At 35.7% G+C, this 27101-nt stretch overlaps 1 protein-coding gene across 6 annotated transcripts in view; it reads right to left on the bottom strand.

Moving 5' to 3' along the window:
• Fut9 (fucosyltransferase 9) overlaps positions 1-27101 on the bottom strand; it is a 193771-nt gene that overhangs the window by 94109 nt on the left and 72561 nt on the right. For 3 of the 6 annotated variants that reach the window (XM_052715168.1, XM_052715165.1, XM_052715170.1), the window contains one exon: positions 647-731. The gene's annotated coding sequence lies outside the window, so the exon portion shown is untranslated. Of the gene's footprint in view, positions 1-646; positions 732-4779; positions 4808-5115; positions 5218-27101 lie in introns of those variants that run through there. The other 3 variants (XM_052715167.1, XM_052715166.1, XM_052715169.1) reach the window with 2 other exon arrangements.

The raw sequence follows: 27101 nt of genomic DNA, 5'->3' as shown, positions 1-27101 counted from the left end.
TATCATTTTATCATTGCATAAGCTTAATACTTCTTCAAAAAAAATAAACCAACATTACACCAGACTTTTATTTTTCAGTCCTGAGAAATGAACAGTAAAAACTATTTATCTCTGTATTGACTACTTTTCTTCTTCTTTTAATTGAACTTACTAAGCCGAAAATGACTTTTTGATATAACTATCACTTAGTAAATATTATTAAACACATTTTCAATTGAGAGCTACTAGAGAACAAAATAGAAAAAAAAAAGAAACTGACTTGACCTTAAAATTCCACTGCAAATTACATCTACCAGAGACATTTCAGGAACCTTTTAGAACATAACAAAACATCTTCTAAAAGTAATGTTTATGGCTTTCTTTCTAGGAACAAAGATACTTAAAGAGTTTAAAAATTTAAAGATATCACATGTCATTGAATGCCAGTATATTACTTTCCAATAACAATTACTTCATGCTATAACTTTGAAATAGTATTAAGTCTAAATTTACAAAACATTTTCTTAGATCAGATAATCTAAATTCATTATATTTTGAATGAGTTTTAGCTTATGATTTTCCAGAACAATATGCAATATCTCTAATTTCAAACCGAATCCATTTTCCACACCACCAAGCTGACCAGAAAAGGTGAACACATACTTACACTGTTGAGACCAGCATGGGAAGCAGAGATGGATGTTGAACTACTCCACTGTGTTATCAGATGCTTGACTTGTCACATTCTAAATCTGTTGAAAGGTAAATAATCAAGGAGATTAGTTAAATGGCCTGAGTGTGCTACACGGACATAACCCAAAAATGGTAAAGGATCAGTTACCTCAACTTATAAATATATACCTTTTCATACATTAATAATTTTTCACCTACTCACTGTTTTTTCTTTAGTTCTTAGGCAAACAAATGCTATCAAAACACATATAAAAATACCAGGAGTAACTGGTATTTATATATTTTTTAAGGAATGAATCTCTCTAAGTACAAGGGATTGAGTAAATCTTGATAATCAAATGCATACATTTCACAAAATACCCTTTCATTGTGTCCATTAATAATAGTATAAATTGTGTCCACAGGAAAAAATAAAATAAAATAAAGTTAATAAATTGTCTGAATGTTTTCATTGTATGGATGGTTAGTAAAATAAAGGTCAAATTTCTGGATGACTTACATAAGTACCCTTCATTTTCAAGCTTATATTTGTCAGCCATCCTATATGGTTCATATAAATAAAGGGAACTGTTTTCACATTTTCTTGAATTAGTCATTTTATTATGAATAAGACTACAATTAATTAAAAGACGGGAAGTTGACTCCCTTGAATTCAATCACACTAGACAGCAACAAATATCTTAAAATTTAAAGAAGTTTGCCAGTGTAGCTACAAAGAGCTTCAAATGTAATTCTGCTTCAAGATTCCTCTTTTGCCGCCGCTTTGGGATTACTGGTATGTGCCACCAATTCATCAGAACACACATCTTCATCTAACAGAATACAAGTTAAATTAGGAAACAATTCAAATCTCAACTTAAGATAATACCTCCTTAAATTGCACTGCATAGATTTATGTCATATCTAAAATGTGAATTTTTTTATAGAATCAATAAGTTGTTTATCCTTAGAGGCCACTAATGCTATTTTTAGATGCCTTGCACACTTATACAGACACACACATATATACACAAATAAATACATACATTACATGCATATACACATCACACACACATACATATACACATATAGATAATTCACACATGCATACACATACATATACACATTTTACATACACACACATATAACATGTTCCAATGCCATGTTTAACAAAACCTTAAACTTGGCATCCAGGAAATTAGTGTACTTAAAGAAAAAATTTCTTCTGATCTTAGTGAGGAGTTATACAAGGTCTTTGGTTATGTATACTGAAGATAAAGATAGCTTAAATTTCTGTCAAATTTAGTGCTCACTCTCTGAAGGTATACCCTTTAATCTAAGTTCAAACACATTTTGTAAAAGTACAATATGAAGAAGTGTTCTGTCTGATTATAAAAATGAAATCTCACCTAAATGTTCTTTTTTTCTCAAATATATCAGAGAACAGAGATGTGTTGCTTCATAGTTTGCAACATTTATTCAGGGTGTTGTGGGAGCCACATTCTAAGAGGCTGTTATAGGGAAGTTTTGTTTTCTCCAATTTTCACAGTCATGATAATTCAATCCTCTCATGTGTATTAGGAATTGGGAAGTCCTGAAGCTCATGGACAAATGCAGACCTGACATCACAAAGCCTTGTTTGTTAATTGTAGACTTCAATTGCACATGGCTCCCTGGGAATCATTTTAGAGATTATTCTGCTTAGGTATCTACTTTCAGTATTGTTAATGCCTCAAATTACAAAAGAATAATGAAAGTGCTGTAGTGGGTAGAATTTCTTCTTTAGAAGTGTGTTACCTTGTGTTTTGGGCTGCTGAAAGGGTAAAAGCACAAATCAATATTTTATTTTCATAAAGCATGCAATGTGATGCTTGTAACTCTTGACATAAAGGTTACTAATACAGAGTTTTCAGTCTGGGAATGCTAGTCTCATGGAGCAAGTCCTGTTTGAACTTAAAGGATCTGATCTCACATTTTAGAACCTCTAAGTTGAAAAGCAGACACTATCAAAGACCGCAGGTCAGAAAAAAATAATGCATATTCAAACACAAGAAAAAAAGTCACTGTATCTGTACCTTCTGCAGAGACGGGAAGTGGGGCTAGATGGGCAGGTTGCATCATATCATGGAGCCTCAAATTTCATTCTAAGAGCTCAGATTTTTCTCAAAGCACTGTGGGATAGAGGGAGGTGGACTAGAGGACTAACATGATTTGATTAAAATGGAAACCATGACCAGACAAAAGTCCATTGTAATTGTTGAATGGAGGCAGTTAAATTATTGATATTTCAATCAGAGAAGATGTTTGGATTTGTGAGATAATGTAAATTTGGTTAATTTTATCATTTCCTTTAATCTTTAATTTTTTTCATTTTATGTGTATGGATATTTTGCCTGCAAGCATATCTGTGTACTTATTGTGTGTCTGTTGCCTATTGAGGATAAAAGTGTTTAGATTCCAGGTTCAGATTCCCTGGAACTAGAGTTACAGGGGATTCTGAGCAGCCATATGGAAGCTGAAAATTAAATATGAGTCGTCATTGGAAGATCAGCCAGTACTATTAACTACTGAGCCATCTTTCCAGAATCAATTTTACTATTTCCTCAATGTTTAGATTTATTTAGTGTGTGTGAATGTGTGTGTGTGTGTGTGTGTGTGTGTGTGTGTGTGTGTGTGTGTGTGCACGCATTCATATCTGTAGATGTGAGAGTGCATGTACCACAGCATGTATGTGGAGGTCAAAGAACAATTCATGTGACTTGGTGCATTGCTTCCACTATTTGGTTTCTGGGCCTCAAAGTCAGGTCATTGGGTTTGTGGCAAAGCCCTTTTACCATCCAGGACACTTCATGGGTCAAAATATCGATACAGTAAAATACGTTACTTCTTTTCTATGTATAAATGCTTGAATATTTACACAGGACACTAAAGCACATTTGAGTAAAATTTACCAAAGGACAAAAATACCTATTAGTTTTACATTTTTTCAATTAATGTTCACATAGTTGACCAAAGAGACAGAAAACCATTAATCATAGCACTACATTATATATATATATATATCAAAAGAATAGGAAAGGAAATATTACATTGAAAAAAAAACTTTAGAGGACATTAAGTGATATTTCTGGTACCATCTTTGGTATATTCAAGACTCCATTCTCTTAACAGAATCATACCCCGTGATTTAAATCACTAGATGTGATTAAAAGACAATGACTTTTGAACAAATAGTGACAATTACTTTATGCCATCTATGGTAATAAATGAGATTTGCTTCCAGAAGAGGTCACAGAGTCAATTCCTGTGGCCGTACTTCAAATAGAATTTTATGGTTTCACAATTACTCAACTGGGTCTTTAAGCCCACATTAATTCAGCATCCACTCTTCTAAATGCCTTCTATATAACCGAGGGTGGCTGGGTGCTATGAATATCAGGGTTGCTAACACATTCTCCTTGCCCTTGAAAGGTTCATATCTAGGGAAAGAGAGAGAGGAAGAATAATGAAGAACTTTGTACAAAATGTTTGTCTGGGGACACAAATGGAGCAGTGCTCCATTTTCCCTGGCAGGGACTTAATAGAAAATACACTGTGCCTGGTGAATGTTCCGTGGTGACCCACAGTGCAGCATGCTCAGAGACAAGAAGGAAGAATAATAGAGTATGGGACTAAAATATCATTTGACGTTAGAGGAGCAGAGACATAGAAAGTGCAACAGAAGACACTCAAGAGGCAAGAAAGTGAACATGAGCCCAGCTACTAGAGAGCTTGAACCTATTAACACTAACAGCAGTAAGTAATTAAACAATATTTATAATATATAGGCAGTTTTAAGTTGTGTGTGTGTGTGTGTGTGCGAGAGAGAGAGAGAGAGAGAGAGAGAGAGAGAGAGAGAGAGAGAGAGAGAGAGAGAGAGAGAGAGGAAAACAGAGTCTATGGTCTATATTATTTCCCAGTCCTGTAAACAATTCTGTGCATCAATGTTATTCCCATATAAAGAACATTACGTGTTCAGACACTAAGTAGCATTGAAAGGTGTCTTAGTTAGCATTTCTATTGCTATGAGGAGACAGGACGACAACAGCCACTCTTATAAAGGAAAACATTTAATTGGGGCTGGCTTACAGGATTAGAGGTTTAGTCCATTATTTTCATGGTAGGAAGCTTGGTGGTGTGCAGGCAGACATGATGCTAGAAAAGGAGTCAAGAGTTCTAAATTAGATTGTCAGACAGCAGAAAGAGAAAGAGCCACTGGGTTTGGCTTAGGCATCTGAAACTCCAAAACCCACTCCAGTGACACACTTCCTCCAACATGGCCACACCTCCTAATGGCACTCCCTAAGCATTCCAATATAATTTATAGGAGCTATTCTTATTCAAACCACCACACCAAGTTCAGCAAAATAAGCAGCATAGCTACACTGTAATCCAGTAAGCTTATTCCAGAGCCCCACTCTTTACCTGCAGGTCTGCCTCAGGATCAACATGTGATGCCCTAAAGCAGTGGTTCTCAACCTGTGAGTTGTCCTCCAGTGGGATCAAATGGCCTTTTCACAGGGGTACCTAAGACCATCAGCAAACAGATATTTACATTACAATTCATAACAGTAGCAAAATTACAGTTAGGAAGCAACAAAAATAATTTTATGGTTGGGGGTTACAAGAATATGAGGACTTGTATTAAAGGGCTGTAGTATTAGGAAGGTTGTGAACCACTGTCTTAAAGGGTTTCTTCTGTATAATGAACATGGAAAAAGAAACAAACAAAAACATCCTCATAATAGATAAATGTTGGTCTTCCCTTTCTACTAAGCATATATGACTAAGAATCCTGGCCATAATAGCACAAAAACAGGTGATGAGGAAGGAGTGTGTATGTTTCTTCAGCTTTCTACTTTGCAACATATTTTGAGATGCATATTCTAAAGATCATCTCAATTGGTACATTTCTTGATGACAGGTTATAGAAGATATGATCATGGGAGGAGTTTCTGAATTCTGATAGCTTCTAAAATAATTTTTGTTACTTAGAATTGGAACCTCTCAAAAGTGGGATTTCCTTTTCCCTTCCCCATTGTCTAGTGGACTTGGTTGATCCATTTAAGCCTTATAAACAAGTTAAGGACCACCAAAAGTCTCTGAGAGCACACCTAGTTTTCCCTAAAGGGAAAAAGGACAAGTAACATATAAAGGCAGACCTATTAAAATTTATTTTCTCAGCAGAGACTCTTAAACCAGAAGAGCCTAGGCAGATGCCCTGCAAACTCTAAGAGATACCAGTTATCAGCCTAGATTAGTATACCCAGCAAAACTTTTGAACACCATAGATTGAGAAAACAAAATATTGAATGAGAAAGTCAAATTGAAACAATGTATATCCAGAAATTCAGGAAAACTGAACATACAAGAAGAACTTGAACTCAACAAGGTTAACTATATCCATGAAAACACAGGAAGTAAATAATCTCATACAAGCAAAAGCAAAATAAGGGAAACACACGCACACACACACACACACACACACACACACACACACACACACACACACACACAAAACCAACAATAACAGCAACAAAACAACAGGGAGTAACAATCATTGGTCATTAATATCTCTCAATATCAATGAAATCAATCTCCCCAAAGAAGACACAGGCCAATAGAAAGGATTCTTAAACAATATCCATCCTTCTGCTGCATATAAGAAACGCACCTCAACATCAAAGATAGACATTACCTCAGAGTAAAGAGTTGGAAAAAGAATTTCCAAGCAAATGGTCCCAAGCAGCAGTCTGGTATAGCCATTCTAATATCTAACAAAATGTACTTCAAGCAAAAATTAACCAGAAGAGACAGAGAAAGACACTTCATACTCATCAAAGAAAGATCCCTGAGATGACGCATCAATTCTTAACCTCTATTCCCCAAATGCCAGGGCATCCACATTTATAAAGGAAACTCTACTAAAGCTTAACTCACACTTAACTTGGAAAAAGATCTTCACCAAGCCCATAGAAAGATGATTTCCAAAATATATAAAGAACTCAAGAAAGTAGACATCAATAAACCAAATAACCCAGTTAAAAATAAGGAACAAATCTAAACAGAGAATTATCCACAGAAAAATCTCAACTGGCCAAGAAAAACTTAACATGCCTTAGCCATCAAGGAAATGCAAATAAAAATGACTCTGAGATTCCACCTTACACCTGTCAAAATGGAAAAGATCTAAAATACAAGTGACAGTTCCTGTTAGACAGGATGTGGAGTAAGAGGAACACTCCTCCACTGCTGGTGGGAGTGAAAACTTGTAGTCACTTTGGAAATCAATATGGCTGTTTCTCAGAAAACTGAGAATCAATCCACCACAAGACCCAGCTATACCACTCTTGGGCATATATGCAAAGATGCTCAATCATACCACAAGGACACTTGCTCAACTATGTTCATAGTAGCTTTATTTGTAATAGCCAGAACCTGGAAACAACCTAGATGTCTGTCAAATAAAGAATGGATAAAGAAAATATGGTGTATTTACACAATGGAGTATTACTCAGCTAGTAAAAACAGGGACATCATGAAATTTGCAGGCAACTAGACAGAAATAGAAAAAGAAATCATCCTGAGTGAGGTAACTCATACCCAGAAACACAAACATGGCATGTACTCACACATAAGTGGATATTATCTGTAAAATAAAAGCTAACCAAGCTATAATACCCAGCCTCAGAGGATGTAGGTGACAAGGATGGTTCAAAGGTGGACAACTGATTCTCCCTGGGAAGATGAAATAGAAGAGCTTTTGTGAGTGGACTGTGTATGGGTTGGGATGGGAACATGAAGGATCAGTTTGAGAGAGGGCAAAGGGAGGATAGTATTGAAAGAGTCTACTAATCTACTGAAAAGAGGGGGGCATTTTGAATCATGTAAAAGCCTGGCACAAGGGACTTGCCTGGAAGTCTACAAAGATGACCCCAGCTAAGACTTCTAGCAATAGTGGATGTAGCCTGAACTGGTGATCTCCTGTGACCAGGCAAGACTTCAAAAGGAGAGAGTTGAAAACCAACCCAGTGACATAACCTTTGATCCACAGTCTGTCCTACCTATGGGATGTGCTGGGGTAAGTGTGGCCTAGAGATTGAGGGAGTGGCCAACTTGTGACTGGTCTAGCTTTACAACCCATTCCAGGAGAATAAGCACAACTCTGAGACTGCCTGGAGCACCAGGATCCAGAGGCTGCATGATCCAGAGACCTAGGATAGAACTAAATATGACTAGATGAAAAAAAAAAAGTCAATGTATTGATGCCTAACAATATCCTGCTATACACATATGTTGTTGCCTAATCCAGTTCTCATCAGAGGCCTCATCCAGCAACTGATGGAAACAGATACAGACTCACAGCCAAACATTAGTCAGAGCTCAGGGAATCTCCTAAAAGAAAGGAGAAAGGATTGAAGGAGCTAGAGGTGTCATGGATACAAGAAAACCCACAGAATTGACTAACCTGGGCTTATAGGGGCTCACAGAGACTGAACCTACAACCAAGGAACCTGCATTGGACTGAGCTAGGCATTCTGTATACTTATTAGAGTTGTGTAGCTTGACCCTCTTGTGGGACTCCTAACAGTTGGTACATGGGCTGTCTCCAACTCTTTTGCTGGCTTTTGGGACCGTACTCCTCATACTGGGTTGCCTTGTCCAGTCTTAATACATGGTGAAATGCTTAGACTTACTGTAACTTGATATGCCATGTTTTGTTGATACTCAATGGAGATCTACTGTTTCCTCAATAGAAATGGAGGAGAAGTGGATTGAGAGGGTGAGAATAGAAAGGTGGTGGAAAGAGAGACTGGGAGCAGAGGAGGGAATGGAAACTGCAGCCAGGATGCAAAACAAAGAAAGAAACAATAAATAAATAAGTATTTTCTTTTTTTAAAAAAAGGAATTGTATCACTTTTACCTCTCCTTTATCTCTCTCTAGCCCCTCTCGGGTACCTTTTCTCCAAATTCTATCATGCCAACCCCACTCTCAAATGAGTAGACTTTTTCTTTTATTGCTAGATAAAAATTGTTTATGTATGTATATATGCACATATTTATGTGCACAAGTATATAAAATAACCCTTCTGTGTCCTTTTAAGAACAATATTTGATTATATATTTGTTTGTTTGTTTATTTATTCTCTATGTGTTGGGTACTCATGTGACATGACACACATGTTCAAATTAAGGAACTACCCAGGGTCATCTGTTTTCTCCTACCATGTGAGTTTTTGGGATCAAATTTCAGCTGTCTTGTCTACCAATAAAGGTCATTACCCCCATCAATGTTACCCATTCATCTCTCTCTCTCTCTCTCTCTCTCTCTCTCTCCAGCACCCATTGACTTGCTTTGTATAGGGTAGTGGCCTCGTGAAATTTTCACCATCCATATTAGCATGTCAAGTGATGTTTTTCATTATGTGGGCTATACCTAGGCAACAATATTGTTGGAATATCAGGGGTACTGCTTTTCTGTGGAATCTAAAAGACACTATCTTGCAGCAAGTGGTCTGGTCCTTATGATTCTGTGATGTTCCCTGAGCCTAAGAGCTGTAGATGTCATTGTAGCTAGGCACCCCTCAGTCACTTACTCTTTCAATTTGTATCTATTGTGAATTGTTGTAATGTTCCTCAGCAGGTATGAAAAGAAACTTCTTTGGTGAGGGGGAGATAGCCTCACTAGTGTGTGGATACAAAGTTCTTTCAAAAAAAGTCAGAAATTATATTGGTTCAAGGAAATGCTAGTGGTAAGTTCTCGTCTAAGGTGTTGATCCCTTGAGTCACTGGTGGTTGCCTAGGCTTACAGTATCAAGCATGAATTCACTCTGATTGAGCAGAAATTAGGTCCAATTAGACAGTTGTTGGTCACGCCCAAGATAAAAGTGCTACTATTGGAGATTATTTGCAAGCTGGTCATTGTTGTGTTTTATACGTTTAACAACTTTGTAGGACTGTTGATTTTCTATTTTGGCAGCTTACATGCTATGAAAGTTAGTCTTCAGGGATGGAGGATTTAAGTTCCAGCTCAATTCTTCCAAGTCCTGTGTGTGATGTCTTTAGCAATAGAATTTTACCTTCAAATTCTGGGAAGCACCCAAAAGCAATGGTAATAGGCCTCTCTTTCTCTTTCTTGACCAACAAGTAGACGAGAGGATTCCTATGCTTGACATTAGGGATTTTGTTGGATAGCTTTTGCTCTTATGGGGGAGCATTTTCATTCTGTATAAATAATTAAAGACTTTCATTCTAAAACCACCTGCTTTTTGGAATGTTTTATGATATTAAACAGGGAGAGGGAAAGGGGAGGTTTTGTTTTTGTTTAGTTTTTTATTAATTATGGTTATTTTTGAAAGATTACTTCCTCCCTATTTTTCAACAATGGGGAAGCTATTGGGAAGGGAAAGAAAGGAAGAAGAAAGGAGAAATTATCTAAGGAAGGAAAGAGAAGGAAGAAGGAAACGCAAGCGAACTGGGAGGAGAGCAGAGTAATGGGGTTCCCTGTTGCGGCTGACTTATGCTACCTGTTGTCATCTTTGGACAGTTTTCTGTAACACAAAGATCGGTCTTGAACAATTTTCTTTGAACACTGACAATAGTGAGCAGGTTTTAGCAGTATAAAGCAGAACCTAGAGAGTACCATTGCTGAAAGATTAATACCTAGTGGTTTTTTTCCATTAATACTGATTCATCAAATTTGTACTATGCATAAGAATCATTAGCATGGCTTATTAAAACTACCCATTCATAGAGTATATTTAAGGAGTATCTGATAATTAAGAAGGATGTATGATCCATAATACCCATACCTAATAATCCATCAATCTCCCAGGAGACTTCATTGAAGATAATTTGGGGACCATACTACTAAAAAACAGTAGATTAGTTCTAGAGTGTTGATAATATTGGTTGACTAAATGGACAGTTGAAGAATAGTTGGATGAAAGATTTGTTTTAATAGTTAAAATGCTTATTTTTGTATACTTTACGTGAAATAAAATTAGATAAAAAAGTTTATATATTACATTATAGTATCCTCACTTAGAACAAAATATGGAGAATCGTTTCAAAATAATATTTAATGTCTGAGGTATAGTGTGTATAATGCTTATAGGGCTTTGGATTCAATATCTAACACTAAAAACTAAGGAAATAAAATCCAATCTAATATAGTATGTTTTTGTTATTTATAAAAATATATACTAATCTTAACAGAAACTTTAATTATATGCTCTGTAACCACTAAGCCAACTTAATTTTAATTAATGTTTCTTCTCTTGTACAGTTGTTTTTCACTGACAAATAATTTTAAAAATTGGAATTTCTTATTGAATTCTAGATTCTAAACAATGAACATTGTGGGAGGGGAAAAAAGTCCATTTCAATTCTAGGTGCAATTTATGCATTAAATATTGGTGTTTTGAGCTCGGTGTTGATAATACATAATTTACAGAAAATTTTCAAGAACCTAAAGTGTCCTATTGTTTATAATGTTGGACAAGCTTAATACAGAGGTGAATTCTATCTCATTGAACATGAGGAAAAGCAATGTTTTTACATAGATTTATATGCCTTTGAAACATTTTGAAAGCTGAACTTCAGGATTTTAATTGTAGAAGCAAAATTACACATTATTCTGGCCTTAATTTTTCTAAGGCTCAGTGTGCCACAACTGTTAATGGATATTGACTAGTAACCAAGCACAGAGGAGCACTGATTATCTGGTATAAATTTTAAAAGTCTAATTTATTTTTATAATTCATATGTAAGAAATATTCAGGAAAAAAATCAAACCTAACCCTAAGCACTTGCATGTTTGTAGCTTTCTGTTATTCAAGTCAATGCATCATTGTCCATGGTTTTATAAATATCTTTCAAGTATGGTCCTCACATATGAAATACAAAGACATAAATCCATGTTAATACAGGAAAGTTAAAATGTAATATATAGGCATTCTTTATGTAATTGGGTCAAAATCCAACATTTCTGACAAAAGTGAAAATGGGACAGAAATAAACGAAAACACAATACATAGTCTAATTTCTTGTGCCTTGTCTGGCAACCACAACACTGGGTATGCATTCAAAGAAGTTAAGTGGTATCAAAGCGATATTTGCACAGTTACAATTACTGCATCAGGGTTAACAATGACTAAGAAAGGTAAGCATCTTAGGCGACTGCCAGCTAGCAAACGGATATAAAATGTGGTATGCAATCACAATGAAATATAATACAGAGTGAAAAGGGGGATCATGTGATGCATCAAACATATATACATATACATATATACATGTGTGCATGCATATAATCCAAAGACATCATATTAAGTGCAAAATGCTGGGCACTGAGAGACAAGTACTATGTGATGCCTTATATTTGTGAAACATTAAAAAAGTAGTCTCATAGAAACACACAGGCATTACCAGAGGTCTGAAGTGCATAAGGAAAGCTGTATACCATAGCACATATAGTGTGGGATCTGAGCGAGGACTTTAGCTGCTCTAATACACTGTATGGTTCAACTTTTTCATATTTTCAATCATTATCACAAAAACAATACTGGTAAGATGATGGTTTTGTGAATAGTTTGTTTCTACAATTTTTGCATAGATGAAAACATCAAATTATACTGTAAAATGCACATATTTATTTATCAATGAAAAAGAAAGCCTAAGTAAGAAGATAGAAAGAATATCTTGGTCCCTGTACCATACTAATTATGTGCTATGCCATACAAGATCCTTAGATATGTAATGAACACTAAAGTTTTGTCAAATTAAATGTAAATGGAAAACTGATAGTAACTTATTTTTCTGCTAAATATCTGCATACCATGAGTATGCTATTGGGGGTTAAATTATGTCTCCTACAAAAATCATATTGAAGTCTTTGTTCCTAGGTGTTGTTAAGTGGGCATTAAAGTTTTTTGGAAATAAGGATTTTGCACATGTAATACAGTTAATATGGCTAGGTTAATTAGCTTGATTATGATAAGCATTTTACAAAACATCAGTCTATATACCTTAAATCTATACAAGGTTTTTTTTTTTTTTTTTTTTTTTTACCAAGAATCCTTCAATGTGGCAGAAGATGCAGCTCAGTGGTACAGTGTTTGGCTAGCATGATTAGGGCCCTGGTGTTATCCTCACAACAGCAAAATAAAGGAAAACAAAACAGCTTCAGTAAAGCTAAGAAAATGATGACGAGGTAATACTGGATTATTATGGTGCCTAAATTCACTAACTAATGTTGTTGTAAAGAAAGAGATTTGGAGACATAGAAAAATGATACAAGAAGATAGGAAAGAGGCAGGAGGTATGCAACGTCTCAAGGATCGCTGGCAACCTTTAGAGGCCCAGGAATGGCAAAACAGAGTGTTCCTATGGGCTGCTTCTGACCTGAAGAATTGAGGGTTCTTTTAATCCACTATATTCTGTTCTAATTTATTGATGCAGACCTGGAAAATTAATGGACCCCTCTTGAATTTAATAAGGATTTGAATAAGGAGGTCACTCTTGAAATAATGGGATTCTGTAAAGTTGAGTTCCTGTATATGAAAAAAGCAATGTAAGAATTATGTTTGCCTAGAATATGGAATCTGGTAAACAGGAAGGAAGGATATATTTAAGTAAGACCTCTACATCTACCCTCATGCAGATACCTGATCGATGATAAATAGATGGATGGATACACAGATAGGTAGACAGAGACAGACAGACAGGTAGGTAGGTAGATGAGGATAGATAGATGATTGGTAGATAATAGATGATAGACAGACGGATGATAGAAGGTAGATAGATGATAGAACATAGATGTAGATATAAATAAAATTTGTTGTGACTGAACATAAAGTCATCAAGTACATCATCACCTGTGTAGCATTTCTCAAACATTCTGGTCTCCTCTTGTACCTTTCAAGCTTTCAGGCTGGTCTTACTAACTGATAGCATAGGTTGCCAGGCTAAACATGGGTAACTTACACATCTCCTCCTGTTACTTTTTGAGAGGAAACTGAGGTCCTGCCCTCTATTCTCTTGGCAATGCTCACTGTTTTCGCCATCAAACTCAACTGTCATTTGTCTTAAAGTGTGTTCCCATATGGATGTTCACTAGCTTATGTGATGAGGCACACATTTTAGTGCAGCTTCATGGATGAGAAGAATGTAAACTTAACTATATTTTTTGGTATTCTTTTGTGGGTGACAGATCCAACTCTATCTATCTATAGCATATGATGAATTGGCCTGGAACTCAAATTCAAAGTCATATGTGATTATGGCAAGTGAAATCTTAACACTATTTTAAATTAAAGATGGTTATAGCATCAGCATATCTATAAAGGAGATTCACGAACCATCTCAGGAACCTTGAGAAAAAGAATTTAAATAGCACTTCTTTCTTTTAAAAATTCTATTTTTAATTCGTGTGTGTGTGTGTGTGTGTGTGTGTGTGTGTGTGTGTGTGTGTGTGTACAGTTGCATGTGGAAGGTAGAAGTGGCCATCAGATCCTCTCAGACTGGAGTTTTCAGCAGTTGTGAACTGCTTGATCTGTGTGTTGGGAACCAAACTAAGATTCCCTCTGGAAGAACACTTTGAACTACAGAGCAATCTTCCAGTCCTCTAAATTGCACATTTTGAAGAGAAGTGCCTGAGCACTAAATTCTGACTTTACAAAATATCTGAAGGCAATGGCAGATCTTAAGATTTCAATAAAAGGGAAAAGAATAAGCATCAGGCAATTTCCTCAATAAGAAATAAAGTGTCCTATTTTCTTGTTCTGGTTAATGAATGGCTAAGACCTAGTATCAAGCTTTATTTTTTAATTAAAGTGAAATTGGTTAGTGCAAAATTCCTGATGCGTAGGTATTACTTTGCCATTCCAGTGAATAAGGTTATATGTGTTACCCTTTGCTCATGCACGCAAATTAAAAACTGATCCTTGCAAGGAAACTGCAAGCTACTCCTTTCAAGTTCATTGTAGACTAGAAAGATGCATGAGTTCTTGAGATGGTGATTAGATAAGAAGGGAAATTGTGAATGACAAATGTTTCTTTTCTCTCCAGTGAGAAAAATGGTCATTACAGTAATGTAACTGGACTTATAATAAATGTCGCTATTTATTTTCTTAATATTTTCCCTAAAATTTATTCTTGAAGGTGTGTGTGTGTGTGTGTGTGTGTGTGTGTGTGTGTGTGTGTGTGTGTGTTTAGCATCATTTTTCAGGACTTAGAATGTTCAGGTTAAAATCTAATATGATTTATCTTTTTCATTGTGAGCCTAGCTTTTGTGACCAAGACATTTTATCAAACCTATACCCTCTAGGCTCAGGGATCTATGCTGCAGAGGCACAGAAATATAGGTGGATGATGCTAAGGAAACAGACTTTTCCAGACATAACAGGATTGATACACATATGAGCTTGCAGAGACTGTGACAGCACCCAAAAGGCCTGTACAGGTTCAAACCAGAGACAATCCCAGTACTGAGATTTTGGGACAAAAATTTCCATCCATAACCAAGAAACTAGTTGCAGTTGATTCCTGGGAAAAAGAAAAGCAAGATTCTCCAATGGTGTATCACTTGGTACATCAATGACTCTCCAAGGCAGGCCCCATACCTAGGAGTCGTTGGTGGACACAAAACTGACTTCATAGTTTTTGTTTTGTTTTGTTCGGGTATTTCTTTTTTTTTTTTTAAGTTTTTCTTCTTTTTGATATTATAATAAAATGAAATAATTTCTTATTTGCCTTTTCTCCTTCCAAACCCTTCCATATGCCCCTCTTTACTCTTTCAAATACATGTCTTCTTTTTCCATTAATTTCTGTTGCCTGATTATATGTTAATACACATATTTCTAAATGTAATTTGCTCAATCCATATAGTTCAGATGTATGATTTTGGAGTTTTATGTTTGTTTTAACCTTTGATGTTTGCTTTTTTCTGTTTTTGTTAGTTGGTTTTCTTTTTTTATTTCTTTGCTCTGAAGGAGGGAGGGAGAGAGAGAGAGAGAGAAAGAGGGGGGATCGGAAGTTGCGTGGGAAGGAGAGGATCAAGGAGAAGTTGCCAAGGGAAAAGATTAAGACCAAACCACTTCAACTTTCATCTAAAGACTAAATCTCAATTCTGATTTATAATAAGTCCCATTGTTCCTTTCAATCCCGCTTGGACAGGCTCACACTGTCACTTCCACTGGGACAATCACCATGTTTTACACCTTCTCTCCTGTCACTGGTGTTTCCCAAAACTCAGCCCCTCTTTATAAACACAGGCCATCATGTGGTTCCTCAATCCTGGGGCTAAACGTTGCACAGCTGAGTGTGGAAAGAAGAGGACAATCTTCAAATTCCACCTGCATCCATCCGTTTCGTCTTGTCGTCCTTACTACAACCACATCTCAGTTACAAAAGTCTGTCTACTCTTTCACATCATATCTTCAGACATCTTTAGAATTTTTGTCTGTATTTTTGCCCTCAGTATTTACTTGAAAGCTTATGGAATTCTGGTAACCTCCTAATATAGAATTCAAACCTTAAATTGCTTATTAAATTTCATCCCTAAATCCTCCCTTCTCCCATAATTTTATATTAGCCAAAGGATTTTTTGTAATTTAGCTTGTACTATAATGCATTCTCAATATTATGTTTCACCACTGCAACAAAAGTGTTTTTAAAAGCATAGTAGAGTTAAATGCAATAATCGTTTTCATAATTTTAGTTAACAAATATTCAGGATATTTTATGATAAAACATGAGAAACATGTTCAACTTCCAATGTGTCATAAACATTCTTGCAATTTTCCTTACAAATGTTTTCCCTGTAAATATAAATGGTTGAGTAAGAACAAGTAATTTTTCCTTTTCTATTGGATTATAAATAAATTCAATCCATTTTCACTTGACATTAGCCTTTTGAAAACTAATTCACAAATTCAATAGGATTTATTGGTATTCCATTGACCTTTCTGAATAAGAATCTCAAGGGCAAGCTTAGAGTTTAATTAATAAAAATTCTATATAAAATTCAAGGTCATTGAATTCTCATTCCATTGAATTTTTCAGTTTGCCTTTGAAACTAATTACTCATTCTATGTTCAGGGACACTGGATATTTATTGATGATCCTTTCCTTGTAGGAACTTTGCTTAACAAAAATAACTACAACAACCATTGAATCGGTCTTTGTCTCTGAAAAGGGACACATGAATGACCTCAAGACATTTATACTTGAAAACATGTGTGAGTGTCAGGCATAGACAGCTTCCATGTAGAGTTCTCATGTGAGAATACTCAGATATTCAAAAACAGCATGATTTTACTGCAGTTTGTCGTTTCATATGACTTTAGAGGAGGTACTCCAAGTATTAGTTCTCACTTATGAGAGTTAATGAGATACTGTTCCTGACATTTCATAAAGAAATGCAAAGGTGTTTTGTCAAAGGAAGAAAAGAAGAGAAATCACAACAACGTGCAGTTTTGTTTGTGAGGATGAAATTTTCTTTTGGTTACAAAACTGACAGCGCCCATATGTTCATGAAGCTAAAATTGTATTTTAAATGAGGCGCGTGCTTTCCTCTTCCCCCAGACTGTTGTGAGTCATTTTTAGCAATTTGCTTCCTACAATAATTTCAGAGAAAGCTGCAAACTTTTTTTTACAGAACTCCATATTTAAGGTGAAACTATGGGAATCTTTGTTACTCATTAATTTAGTAAGCATTTCTCCAATAACTTCTATGCACATATTCTGATAATAGAGATAAACGAATCCTAGACTCATTCATAAAGGACATTTCAACACTTGATTCAGATGAGACAGACACAACGGTATATCAAGGTACATTGTAGTCAAGACAATGTCAGGAGTTTGTAATGGAATTTGTGGGCTATAGCAGAAAGACATGCAACTGAATCTCTGAGAAAATGTTCCACAGAAGAGTCTGTGCTTTATCTGAACCATCGAGATTTCAACAAGGTCTTTGAAGTAAACCCTAAGATAATTGCTGTAGAAGAGCTAAATGTACATGGAAAGGAAAATTCAGTAGTTTATTTAATACTGACCTGGGATACTTGCTACCAAAGGAAAGTGATTAATGGCTCTAGGTCAGACATCAGAAAGTCACAGATACCTACCAAGGAACTTGTCTTTATGCCATTTAAAAGTCAATGATGTGGTCACATACAAGACATGCCAACTAATCTTGTAATGCCTTTAGCTACTATGTAACTCAATTTTCAATGATTCTGAAAGACTATAGCAATTAGTCAAAATAGATAATGGATGTGAATAGTTATACAGAGATACATTTGAAATCCACTAAGAAAATAGAAAAATTAAAAGGTTCAGGTTACCATTTTTTGAAGTAAAAACAATCTAGAGTTTTAGCAAAATGGAAGATTGTTGTGAATCATGAGAGATTTTTTTCCCCTAGAACATTAGCGGAATTTTAAACTACAAAAAGAACTACGTATTTTGTAGTGAGTGTGGCAAAGCCATCCATGTGTCTTTTCCAAAACACTGCCTACCAGAAGAGGGTGACTAGAATGTGTGGACTTTGAAGCTGTGCTTTAAAAACATATGGAGAATATTGATACTTAGCAAAGGGAAAGAGCTCAGGTGCAGTAAGCGGGATCTACTAGTTATTTATTCCACTTAGTTAATCAGTTTCAACTCTTATCTTCATTTTCCGTCTTAAATAATTTGACAAATGTCTTCAAGCTACTCTCATTCTCATATACAGCTCTTTAACCTGAGAAGTTGCTTGGAAGTTCTGGAATGTCGGGAATAGTCCTCTATACTTTTGTGCATTTTTGTGTCTTTACCTGGATGTGATTCTCTTAAATGCTATTTTTATTATAACTAATACATATTAATTGTATGTATTAATGGGTTACAGTGTGACATTTTTATACATCCACCTAACCAATGGCACTTTAAATTTCACCTCTCTCTCCTCCTCACAATCTGCTCACCCTTCTTTAATAATGCTTTTACTATTTTGGGATACACACACACACACACACACACACACACACATTTGTTGTCATTTTGTTTCAACACAGGGTTTCACTATGTAGCTCTGGCTGTCCTAGCCCTCAGACATTGAACTCACAGAGATCTGGCTGCCTCTGCCTCCCAAGTGCTGGGATTAAACATGTGCATCACTACTCCTGGGTATATATAGTTTGCTTTAGTTTCTACATTTGAGTGAAGGAACAAGATAGCTGTCTTCCTATATTTGGCATATTTTATGAACTATAATGTCTTTTGTTGCATTCATTTTTCTACAGGTGGGAAGATTGTATTATTTTTTATTGACAAGCATTCCATTTATAGACAGACCACATTTTTTTCATTATTAGGAAATTTTCTATTCATTTTATATACCAACCACAGATCTCCCTCTCCTTCCTCCTCCCTCCCCAGCCTTCCCCCGAGCCCACCTCCCCCATTCCCACCTCCTCCAAGGCTAGGCCTCCCATGGGGAGTCAGCAGAGCCTGGTACATTCAGTTGAGGCAGGTCCAAGAGCCTGCCCCTTGAACCAACGCTGTGTAAGCACACTCATGCACCAGAGACTGATCTGGATCCCACTGCCAGTGGGGCCACTAAACAGTTTAAGCTAAACAGCTGTCTCGCCTATACTCATGGGGGCTCCACAGCTATTGGTCCACAGTTCATGAGTTCCCACTAGTTTGGCCTGGTCTTCTCTGTATGTTTCCCCATTATGATCTCACTGTCCCTTGCTCATAGAATCCTTCCTCTCTCTCATCAACTGGACCCCTGGAGTTCCATCTGGCGCCTGGACTTGAATCTCTGCATCTGCTTCCATCAGTCACTGGATGAAGGCTCTATGATGACAGGTATGGTATTCACCAATCTGATTACCTGAGTAGGCCAGTTCAGGCACAATCTCTACTATTGCTGGTTGTCTAAGGTGGGATCATCCTTGTGGATTCCTGGGGACTTCCCTAGCACCCTGTTTCTCACTATTCCCATGATGTCTCCATTTATCATGGTACCTCTTTCCTTGCTCTCCCACTCTGTCCCTGTTCCAGCTTGAATATCCCATTCCCTTATGTTCTCATCCCCCATTTCCTACCCTCCATTGCCCCTCTTACCCCCAGTTTGCTCAGGGATACTCATCAATTTCTCCTTTGCCATACCACCCTGAACGAGCCTGTGTGATCTCTGAAGCCATGCAAGGTCGGCCCTGGTTAGTACTTGAATGGGAGAACACATTTTTCTTGATACATTAATCTGTTAATGAGGACCTATTTTGATTCTGTGTCTTAGCTATTGTGAATAGTGCTTCCCTAAAAATGGAGAACTTTTTGTCTTTATTTCCTTAGGACATAAACTCAGGAATGGGCTGAAATATCTAGTTTAAGCTCCTTTGGTGTTATTTGTTTTTAAGAGCTTTCACACTTCTTTTACATAACTGTTCTACTACTTTACATTTTTCTCTTAGCAATAATAAATTATAGTCTTATTAGCGAGAATAACGAATCCAGGTCTGAATCTTTGTGATAGGAAGTCATAGAATTTTGTAAGCAGAGGAAATATTGAATTGAATTTATCTTCCATACAAACATGTTGAGATAGGAACACGGAGGCTTAGGCAATAAACGAGGTTAAGTATTTTGATGGTTTGGACCATGGAAGAAAATGGTTGAGGTAAATTAAAAAACAAACAAGCAAAAACCTAAAGTCAAAACAACTTTACATTTGATTTTTACTTGACTGGCCTAAAAAAAAAGAAGTTAAATATGCTCCCAATTCTCTTAGCCTTTGCAATCAGTTGTGGTTTTCATTTGGTAAGTTTTCTGGATTAATATTTTTACATTTTATGCATAAAAGTTTGAGATGCACATTGAAATTTGAAGTAGAGCACAGACTCCAAGTACAAGTAGTTACACATATAGTACACAGTTTCATTGCAAAAATCCATGCTAGTAGATTTTATAAATATTTGGGGTATAGATAATAAACCACATACCTGCATACAGTGTCAGACCTTAGCTTTGCCCTTTTACAGATATTCAGTCATTGAAGTTTCTAAAGTTTTATTGCATGGGTACTGGTCCAATTCCCAGTTGTTTCCACTGAAGAAGTTGAGATAGAAGTAAGCAGAGATGATCACTACACCCCACCCCAACTGCCTATCACCAGAAAATAATTAAGCTGCCATTTAAAGCCAGGTAAGCTGGTGCAGGGGTCAATGGACTAAAACACATGATCAACATGAATTATCAATGTGATAATCACAAAAGACCAGGAAGGGTTATGCTTCAGAAGCTGTGGAGACTCAGAGAATTGAACAAACTAGAAAAGTGGTCTAAAATAGGTTCTGGTGGCATGCAAAGAAAACATTAAAAAGTACAAAGTCTTAGAAAGCAAGAGAAGAAAAGAGTTTGAATTTCCAAAAGAGGATTGACTCCCCCAAATGCAGAAGAAACTTCAAGGAAACTAGAAACTGAGCCTTTCCTTTTCTTGGCATCATCAGGTTAGAAATGCCTAGAGAAGAAAAAAAAAACTGTGGTGAGTGGTGGGGTGAGCCTGACTAGAATCTGTTAAAGAGAGATTGAGGAAAGGACTCAATCAGCATGTGTAGACATCTGTTTGGAAGATTGCTCTTTGAGGAGTTCACAGCAATACTATGTTCTATCAAGGAAAACAAGAGTTAATAATAACATTGATCATTGTAAGCATTAAATGAGATTTTTAATTAAAAATATTTATTATTATGAATACGCACACATGCACACACTCATATGTGGTGTACATTAGTGCAGATGCCTATAGAATTCAAAAGAGGGTATAGGATCTCCTGAAATGGAGAAGCACATGGTTCTCACCTAATATAGATTCTGGGAACTCAACTTAGGTCCTCTGAAAGACCCGCATCTCTCCAGCCTGGATTTCTGATGCTTTAAGATGGGATTACATGTAGTTAGTGCTCATTAATGATACATATCAATGATAACATTGTTTACAATATTATTCAATTATTTGGCTGTATGCATATGAATATATACTGACTGGTAGGAGCCAGGATGTTCCACAGATGATATATTTCAATTGTTATATAAATATTAATTCACTATATGTTATAAAAAAGTACTTGTATGTTCTAGCAAAGAAAATAACTAGAACATAAAGAAAGGAAATGTGGCCCTTTTAGAAATATCTTCCTGAAATACAAATCTACATTAGACAGAAACATGAAAAAAAGGAAAAGGAAAAAGAAAAAAAAGAAAGGAAGAAAAATAAGAGATTACAATGAAAAGTAAAGATTAGGAACATTTATAGCTCTCTCTTGAAAGGAACAGTTTCCAAGAATATGCTACATTTTAAAAAAAAGCTTGCTTAAATGTCATTCGGGAAGTGCTAAGTTAAGCAATGGGAAGGCTTCTTTTCTAAAGGTTGCCTGAGAACTTGATGAGTACATGGCACCACCATTTCCAAAACGCATTGACCTTGTAGTTTTCAGAGCAGAGAACTATTTCTGAAGGAACATTGGGTTAGAATAGGAAGACTCAACTAGCTTCCTCAAGATGTTCATCAATTTGACTGTATCACACAAGACCAGGGCTTTTGCATCATACAAAAATGTGTTTTCATTGTGCCCCTGTCATTAGGTAATGTCAAAGAAATGTCTAAACCCTTTTGACCCACAATTCATTTTTTTTTTTTTTGGTTTTTGAGACAGGGTTTCTCTGTGTAGCTTTGCGCCTTTCCTGGGACTCACTTGGTAGCCCAGGCTGGCCTCGAACTCACAGAGATCCGCCTGGCTCTGCCTCCCGAGTGCTGGGATTAAAGGCGTGCACCACCACCGCCCGGCCTTGTTTTTTTTTTGGTTTTCACAATTCATTTTTGTAAACTCTGGGCTGGCAATGTAAAGCTAACTCTAGAACTCTCACATAAGAAGGCAGAGTCCCAGATGCAACCATGGAGGTAGAAGTCATAGCCATGGAGCTTCTCTGGCAAGGCTGCCTTCCTTTAGAAAACAAAACAAAACAAAACAAAACAAAAACTCCAAAAGCAGCATGTGTCACAGTATCTACATACTTGATGCTCAAGAAACAGTCATTGCACAGATAATCAAAAATGCTGACATAAAAAACCAGCAAAGTTTTTTTTAGCTCACTTTGTGTTAAAAGTTGTTAAAATAAATACTGTCAAACTTAACTTTTGTGGATTATTATTTACTCCACATCTTTCAAACCACATTACTTTCTTTTCAGGAAAAGTGACTCCATACTCAGAAATAATATAGCCATGAGGATAGCCAATTTAGTTCTGCTTTGTGTTTCAGAGATCTATTGTATTTCACAGGCAGCATAATTTATTAGCTCTCTATGCAAGTTCCTAAGATACACCTACATATATTATCAAGATCAGCATATTCTTCCTCCTTGGACATGATCCATTCAATCTCCATGGCCTTTGAAGGTACTATCAGTCATAAAGCCCATCCCATCTTAACCACAGAGAGATGCTTAAGTCATATTTGACTGCACTAGTGATGTGGGAAAAATAAATATGGGTGTAGAAGATACAAGAGAAAACCATCTCAGAAGGAACATGATCAAAATAAAAGATACCAATGAAAGAAGGTAACTTTGCCAATTTTTTTTTTTTTACAAATTTCATAAATATTTCACATGTGTCCTGACTGTGTGAACTTTGAGCTACTGGGAACAGGTTGGTAGGCAAAACACTAGTGCTCTTGATTTGTGATTAAGTCGAGAGAGATGCAAGGGCAGCATAAAGACAGATACTGATCATTTGAACTACAGGCAGAAGGAGATAGTCTCAACATCCACACCTTGTATTTTTCCTATAAATATGTGACCAGAAATAAGATACAACATTTTTGTTTATTTTTAAATTTTACAAATGTGGAAGCCATTCTGTGGTACACTTAAAATTCCATGGATAGGTCTAAAACTCCAATAAAATAAATATAATCAATTAAATAAATGTAATCAAAGAATTTAGACTGCTATTGTACTTTTAACCACTGTGCAGGAAATAGAATGAGTTTATCTTCTAATATGTGCATTAGACAGCATTGTTTAGTTCGCAAAGTAAAGAATACCCAAAAACTCGGAAAGAATATATATCACACACAAGAACTCTAGGGATTCTGGCTACAAATCACAGAAAAGAATAATCTAGATGGGAAAAATGCACAGAAAGTCTCTTAATACATCCAAAAGATCACCTTATAGTCTGTTGAGTATTATTAGTACACATGGGTGAGGAAAATACTGAAGACAGAGGAAAGAATCATGCAAAAGTAGCAAAAATACATCTCCAGATATCAGTGTAGCCATGAATTGTGAGTGTTACAGTCAGACAAAGAAGAAAAATCCCATAGGTCACGAAACATTGAAAAGATAGCCACAATATCATAGGAGGTAGTACTAGTCCTTAAATAAAGGCTGTCAAAAGCAAAGGATCAGAATGTTTGTAATTGAACAAGACTAAAGAAAGCATTTACAGAGATATACAAATATCTGCATCCAATAGATTTAAAATCTACAAAATATAGTATCTAACAAAAATAGATATTCATGCAAGTACTCAGGAGAATGGATAGACGAGGGACCAAAACATGGAGGACATTTTTAAGTACTCTTTTTGATTTTTAGAGACAAAAACTGCCATTTCTAAAATAAAAATATAATACATGAGATTAGTCATGTACCAGACAATGCCAAAGACAATAAAGAAAATTGAATATATGGCAACATCAATGATCTGATTTGAAACACAAAGAGAAACAATAAACTATGCATCATATAGCTCTGGAAAAATTTCAAGCCATTTGACACATATATATTAGAAGTTCCTACAGAAGCAGGCGAAAGAAAGGAGGGAGAAACATTTGAATAAGCAATGATGTTTTTTTCTTTTTTAGACCAGATTTCTTTTTTTTCTTTTTCTTTTTTCTTTTTTTTTCTTTTTTTTAGACAGGGTTTCTCTGTGTAGTTTTGCGCCTTTCTTGGAACTCACTTTGTAGACCAGGCTGGCCTCAAACTCACAGAGATCCACCTGCCTCTGCCTCCTGAGTGCTGAAATTAAAAGGGTGTGCCACCACCACCTGGTTGAATTTTTTTATATATATGGTGACAGTTATAAATGTATAGAGTAAGTTCAAAAAGGCATATAGATAACATATTAAAGTAAAATATATCATAACATACAATAATTAACTTGTTTGAAAATGAAACAATAACATTGAAAAATCAGCCAAGAAAAAAAAAACATATTATGGACAGAAAACAATTATTATTTAAAAAGTGACATATGTCTAACCAGAAGCAAGGAAGCAGCTAACAGTGGGGGATGCCTTCACTGTACTGAAACCAAAATGCTTTACCCAGTGAAAGCATACTGAGCAGTAAAGACAAAAAGAAGACATCTCAGACACAGAACAGCAGCAGCAGATACACTAAAGGGAGACTTGCAGAAGAGAATGGTCCTGGGAGGAAGTATATACTTATATCAAAGAATGAACACTATGAACATTGAGTAGAACTGTCATAATTATCTCTTAATTATGATGCCAGTCCAACAAATGTAATGTTTAGATAAAAATAAAAACAAATACTGTTGAGTTATAACATATTTATAAGTAGAATATATGACAATAGCTTGAAAGTTAACATGAGAAATCAAATCCACTATTGCAGTTTTGATACCATACGTAAAGTGGTATAGTATCACTTGAAGGTTGACTGCACTGTTTCAATAATAAGCACTAAGTCATGAAATAACAAAACAAGCACGAATTTTGTCAATCAACTAATAATAGAAATGATTCTTTCTTTTTTCACCTTTTTATTTTCTTTAATTTTTATCCTTGTGTGCTCCAATGTGTGTTCCTCCGGCAATTATTCAGGAGGCACAGACAAAAGCCAAAACCTGTCAGGTGGCACACTCCTGAACTTCAGAGACCTAGTCCCACCCACAGCATGGTTTTCAGATCATCACATGCCTCCTAATATCTTACTGTAATTGATTCTTATTCAGTAAGGGCTGAAAGAGAGTACAAGTAGGAGGAAACTAACCAAAAGAATGAAAAAATACTTGGCAGAGAACTCTCAGGATTCTCTGCTCAAATGAGGCCTTTGATATGGAAAAAAATAATATTGGGTTCCTATTTACTCTTAATCATAACATTAAGTTCCAGGAGGATTATATTCTATGTTATATAAAAGTAAAACATACAACTCATGAGGGAACAAAAGAATGTCTTGTTACTTTAAGCCTGGGAAACAGTTCTTAGATAAGTTACATACAGTTCAACCTAAAAGATGAAAACTAGTTAATTCATTACATCAAAATCATGAATTTTTTATTTACAAAGCAATTTAATAAAGATCTGATCATGAGAGGGAATTCTTTTTATATAAACCTGAAGACCAATCGATGTTTACAATAGAAAAATGAACTAAAGCTTCAAATCACAAATTAAAAAGTAGACCAATAAGTGGACAGGCATAGAAGTGCAGAGAATGTTGCTTTTGTCAAGGTGCAAATCTAGAAATTTAAAGATGCAAATGTCTTTAGCAATGTAGAGAAATGGGTCTCTACATAATTTGTGACTGTTTTATGATGCCAAAAGTATGTGTGTAATTCAAACAAACATATACTTTTATTTATTCAGGTTGGAGTTGTTTTACTATAACAGTTATTAAGTCCACATCATTCTCAGATAAGTTGAATATGGATGATAAATTACATATTTGTTCTACAGATCACACATACACATTGTTTAAGAAACCCATTCAGGCCATGAAGATATCCATGTGTGCATCACAGTACAGATTGTGCTAGTTAGACACTGGATGTAACATCAACATCCATCTCTAGGAGATAAATTAAATAATGAATGAACACAATCATGAGTTGACATAAAGTACTTCAAAACAATCAACTCATTCTCATGTGTCTGTACATATGAAATAGAGTTAAATACTAGTAAACTCTGTTTTGGTTTTTAAGAACTTGGAGTTCCACTGTGACTCAACTAGCTAGCTGCAGTAGAATTTACAATGCAGTAGAGTCTTTCTTGGTGAATTCACTTCATCCACTGGCATTTGGCAGACCTAGCTTATTTATTTGTTCCAAAAGACTTCTTTTAAACTTGTGTTCTGGTATATATGGCTTTAAAGTTTGTTTCCCTCACAGTCCATGTTGAAATCCTAACCTCTAAGGTAATAATAGTATTAGAAAACAAAGATTTGGGGCAGTAACTAGGGCCCCCACAAAAGGAACTAGGGGCTTTATAAGGGACCATGGAGAAGTAGCCAGCTACTCTTTCATATGAGTACCTTTATGTTTTTCTAAATTATGGTTCATCAAATTTGAAATACCACTGGGACTTTTCATACTTCCTGTG

The sequence above is a fragment of the Peromyscus californicus genome, unplaced genomic scaffold (genome assembly GCF_007827085.1).
Source record: "Peromyscus californicus insignis strain IS unplaced genomic scaffold, ASM782708v3 Scaffold_5__1_contigs__length_169319896, whole genome shotgun sequence".
Classification (NCBI taxonomy): domain Eukaryota; kingdom Metazoa; phylum Chordata; class Mammalia; order Rodentia; family Cricetidae; genus Peromyscus; species Peromyscus californicus.
The sequence above is the reverse complement of the archived record's forward strand: the minus strand, read 5'-3'. Positions and strand labels throughout refer to the sequence as shown.